This window comes from Mustela nivalis (assembly GCF_964662115.1).
Source record: "Mustela nivalis genome assembly, chromosome: 4".
NCBI lineage: Eukaryota > Metazoa > Chordata > Mammalia > Carnivora > Mustelidae > Mustela > Mustela nivalis.
In genome coordinates, this window is record NC_139023.1 from 58,049,797 (window position 1) to 58,055,332 (window position 5,536).

Below are 5,536 nucleotides of genomic sequence, written 5' to 3' on the forward strand. Positions count from 1 at the left end.
ATGCAGTGAAAAGAAGGGCCATATGCACCCCAATGTTTATAGCAGCAATGTCCACAATAGCCAAACTGTGGAAAGAACCAAGATGCCCTTCAACAGATGAACAGATGAAGAAGATGTGGTCCATATATACAATGGAATATTACTCAGCCATCAGAAAGGATGAATACAGAACTTTTGCATCAGCATGGATGATGGGACTGGAAGACATTATGCTGAGTGAAATAAGTCAAGCAGAGACAATCAATTAGATGGTTTTACTTATTTGTGGAACATAAGGAATAACATGGGGGATATTAGAAGGAAAGAAAAGTGAATTGGGGGAAATTAGAGGGGAAGATGAACCATGAGAGACTCTGGACTCTGAGACAAACTGAGCGTTTTGGAGGGGAGGGGAGTGAGGGGTTAAGTGAGCCTGGTGGTAGGTATTAAGGAGGGCAAGTATTGCATGGAGCACTGGGTGTGGTGCATAAACAATGAATCTTGGAACAATGCATCAAAAACTAATGATGTATTTTATAGTGACTAACATAACACAATTAAAAAAAAAAGAATCTGTGAGCTATTTTGTTGATTTGATTACTCTACATTTTCACAAACCTGAGAAGAGTTACCTCTAAAAACCTCGAAGAACAAATCATAACAAAATGCCCAATTTGGCACCTGTGATCAATAGAGAATCTCTTTGACAGGGAGCCTCCTGCACAGTGAACCAGGTTGTACTTTTTCTTGCAAGTTGAATGTTGCAGATTCTCAGTATATTCCTAGACAGTGAAGTCTCCCAAAATCATATATTAGAAGCAGATGTACCATGGGAGAGAGAAGGAAGGGAGCAGAGGGGTAGAAGAAGACTTTGGTTTATTTCCTGAACATGGCAGAACATCATTCTCTGCTCTCAACCTTGGTCCTGCAGCAACCTTGAGTCCACTTTCAGGGACAGCCCATAGGCCTCAAGAATCAATCTGCTTGACTGAATTTTTCTTCATTTAAAAAAAAAAATCAACTTGTTCTTTTGAAGCCTCAAACTGCCAAGTGAAATAATTTGTCTCTCCACGCTCTGCGAGGTAACTAAAGGTGGTTGGGCCGTCCGCCTCTGGATCTCTGTTTGGCCAACTTCAGATCATATTCTATTCTTCATTGTTCATCATAAATCAGTTCTTCTGGTCTTTTAATCACCCTTATTGCTGTGTTCTAGACTGGCTCCAAGGCAGTAAGTCAATTAGGAAATGTTTGCAAAGTGGCTTTAAAAAATAAAAAGTGTGGTTAAGTACAGCATATCACAGAAATGTGGCAGTGCACCAAACAGGGAATCTGGTGTTCTAGATATGGCCTTTGTGTGTACAGGGGCATTCTTATAATAAATTTCTTATAATAGATTTCACAGTTGTCATACTACAGTGGATTGATTCAATTCCCCTTTGCTATTTCTCTTATTTCCTAGGAGCAAAACCAAATCATATTTCTTTGAGATATTTGCGTGGGTTGAAAGATAAGGACAGCCCTGTTTTTATAGCAGGAGAGATTGTATTTGGATATGACCTTCCTGATGGCTAAGCAAACAAAGAGATAATCAACGAAAGAAGACTGGAGATTCCATCAATGGAGATCTTCAGGAAAATAAATAAACAAGCAAAAAGAGAGAGTGCTTGAATTAAGCCCAAGGTAGCAAATAGGCCTCGAGTTAGGTTGAATTTGGATCAATTCTGATCCATTGGTAGCAGCCGCCTATAAAAATGGTTTTAATCAGGGATGTGGAGGCCATGTCCAGGCTCAGCGGGGAAGTACCCCTATCAGTTAGCAACGTCTTCCCCAAATGTAGAGGAGGCAGACAGAGGCATGCATGATATCTATCTTTTAGGTGTTAGGCAACCTGAAGGCAAGATGTACAGGGGTTGGCCTCACACAAGACACCCATTCTCCTGCCATAGGAGACTACACACTCCATACAGGATATGTGGCTATCAGCTAACATAAACTGCATGAGTGTTCAGAGGTATATGCTAAGCTCTTGGAGGTAGTGGGCAAATGCATACTACTTGTGACATAGTGAAGTTTACAAACATTCACATCTATGTTTCCTTATGTTACACTCACTTCATTTACAACAAGTGTATTTTGTGCCTCCTAAGATTCAGATAGTACCTATAAGCTGGATATAACTGTGAATCAAAAATAAAATACAGGTGCTGGGCTTTCTGGAATTAACATTTTCATGAAGGCTAAGAGGGAAGAAGACATGGGTATGGAACGCAATTTGGAGATGAAAAAACTAGTGGTGGTTATTATGAAGGGCACATATCATGGAGCACTGGGTGTGGTACATAAACAATGAATTCTGGAACACTGAAAAGAAATAAAAGAAAAGAAAAAAAGAAAACCAATGTTCAAATAACATGTATAATTTATCCATTAAAAAAAAAAAAGTGACATGCAGAAGAAAAGGACTCTAGCCAAAAGTTCCCAGTGTCATTTCTCTCTGTCTAGCCCTGGGCTTCTACTCCATTATTTTGCATAACCCCAATCCCAGAGCTGACAGCCTCCTACTTCCTCTTCTTGGAGGACCTTGAGGACTGCTTATCTCCTGGGCAGTGCAGACCTTCTGGGACACCCTTCCGCACCATGAGGACTTCTCCAGTGGTGCCATAGACCCCTGATGGCTCCTTCAGAGAATGGGAACACGGGTCTGGAAGGGACCAGGGGGCTTCACAAGCAATGTGAGTCAAGCTTGTCTTCAGACAGCAGTTAAGATCCGAGGTGGAGAAGAGAGGGAAAGGCATTGCAAATGGGTGGAGTGTAAGAGTAAGAGGTAGAAAGGGTGTGAGCTGCATGTGAGGGTAGAAAATCACAAAACATGTAAATGCCTTCAGGGGACAATGAGTAGACAGGTTTAATTAGCAAAAATGCATACATTTAGTGCCTGTCTCCCATAAGCAGTAAAAAATTCTATTTAATCCTCACAGCAATGACATGAGTTAGGAAGGCAGACATCTTCCCTCATCACAGATTGGGTAACTAATAATCTTCATTGCTGGTAAGCCACATGCCCAAGGTCATAGACGATTAAGTGGCAGAGTCAGGATTCATCCCCAGGTCTTGCCCTCTCCCTGACCAGCGTTCCCTCTGGTGAGTTCATGGCCAAGCATGCAAGGTCCTCGGTCCCAAGACGGTGAGACTGGGGGAAAGAGTGAAAGCCAACAACCAATTGGGCAGGAGAGAAGACAGGCAGACCAGTTTTGCCCATCTGACAATGTTGTTATCCACAGTGGCCTCATATGTGATGTGTCCGAGGAAGATGGGAGTCAGCTCTCCATCAGCAACCCAAGCCTTCTGTCTGCCACAAAAAGGAATCCTTGACTGTTTCTGCTTTGAGGAACTTTAAAAACCTAGAGATGAGCTCCTCCTAGGCTCTCCCCACCTGCCCTCCTGCTGAAGATACAGGTAGCTGGCTTCTCATATCTGACCCCTCTCCTTCGTCTTTCCCGCAGAAACTCGGCTTCACCCCTTCTCATCCTCCCTCCTCCACAAGGCCACAGACGCCCAGTCTCAGCAGGTGACCCCAGCTTAATCTAATCTACTCTAATCTAAGCCAGTCACGAAGGTCCCATTCCCTTATCCAAATGGACTTAGATATGAGTATGTGTTACATTTGGGCCCATGGGATATGAGGATGAGTCAGCCTGGAAGCTTCTGGGAGATGGTTCTTCACAAAGAGGAAATGACCTCTGCTTCTTCTGAATATATACTTTTCTCCTCAATGCATGATGCCTAGAATTGTGGCAGCCATGTTGCAAACGTAAGGGGACCAGGCTAAGGACAGACCAAGGTCACAGACTAGTAAGTGGCAGTGCCAGGATTCATATCAATTTAACAGCATTGCTCTTACCAGCTCTTGTCATGTATTCAAAGAAAGATGGTTCCCTGTGCTGATTCACTATGCATGACAGTGTTTCTTTTGATAAATAAGAGGTTCTAAAAAGGTAGTATGGGAAAAAAAAAAAAAAAAAAAGGTAGTATGGGCTATAGGGGGAAAGGGACAAAAAAAAACCATTATGAGAACAATCACTTTAGCTATTAAATGGGTACCACATAACATCCTTTGAGAGGAAGGAAAAAATAATGGAACTTTTAAAAATTTTTTTGGTTGTTGAACTATGCTTCTTGAATAGGAGCCACTCAGAAGCTAGACCACAATGATCACGGCTTCAATAGCGTGAAAACAGGACTGAAGGAAATGAGTCACCACACAGGAGGCAGCTGTCAAATGCACATTTGTTGGTTTTGTGCACTCTTTACTGTGGAACGGGGGTCTGCAAAGTGCAGCCCTATGGCCACATCAAGCCTGCTCCCTGTTTTTATAAATAAAGTTTTGTTGGAACACAGCCAAATCCACTTGTTTACATATTGTCAGGGTTGCTTTTGTGCTGAAATGTCAGTGTTGAGTAATCACAGCAGAGACTCTGCGGCGCGTAAAGCTGACCGTCCTTTTTCTATCTGGTTGTTTACCGAAGCTTTGCCACCACAACTTAGAAGGAAGAGGACTGACTGACAGGCTGAGGATACAAATGATATATCTATCACCCACAACTAAGGTTTTCGGGCGGACTCCCTTGCCATCGAAAGTGCGGGATACGTGGCCTTTGCTTTTCTCATCTGCCGGATCTCTGTTGATTTCCACAGAACTGAGAGGATCTGAGTCCTAATCCTGGATCTGCCACTTACTACCTATGTGACATGGAATAATTCACTTCACCTGGAAGCAAATAAAAATTAAAAGTTAAAGAGGCTGATGGCCCCTGCTCATGGAGGCTCACAGGCTACATGTACTCTAAGGATGAGATTATCGTCATTGTATATACATATATATATGATGTGTATACACATCATATATATATGTATATATATATATATATCATGTGCAAATATATATACACATATGACCAACCAAATATAAAAACAACTCACCTAAACCCATATGAATTCTGATCCATAATCCACAGCAACCAGCCTGAGAAACCAATCCATGACCCCCAATAACCAGCTTAGGAATCCAATCTGCTACTTATAAGTTAGACCTGGGGGAAATGAGACCACTATCTCTAGCAGCTAGTACAGCAAACAAATCCTGTAACCATCAGCCCAAAATAGCCAGGGCTTGATTAATAACTGACAGCTTTGCTAATTTTCATCCTCACTTCCAAAGAAAGACCAACCAGAGAAAGCCAAATATGTGCCCCACCCAATCTTACAGGTTACTCAGCTTTGAAGGATCCTCCCTGCATCTTCCCGGTGCCTCCGGTCTCCAGTAAGGACCTACCCAAAGCCTTCTTTGTTTCCCACTAAAATGCTTTCCCACTCCCATGCCTGTCTTTGAGTCTCTGTAGAAACAGAGGTGATGGTGAAGAATTCTTTTGCAGTATCAGGTTCAGCAAAAACAGCCTTGCGCTCCTCATTTGGTTGATTTCTCTTTATTTCCACAGATCTTGGAATCAAAGAATCTTAGTTCTAGTACCGGATCTGCCACTCATTTCATATGTGACAT

General features: G+C 42.4%; 1 long non-coding RNA gene across 1 annotated transcript; it reads right to left on the reverse strand.

Moving 5' to 3' along the window:
- Positions 1-203: 203 nt before the first annotated feature.
- Positions 204-5,536, reverse strand: LOC309862968. The gene is made up of 3 exons (XR_014310818.1): positions 4,960-5,536; positions 3,095-3,169; positions 204-1,238 (listed from the first exon to the last, which is right to left on the reverse strand). It is a non-coding gene; the product is annotated as an uncharacterized lncRNA (long non-coding RNA).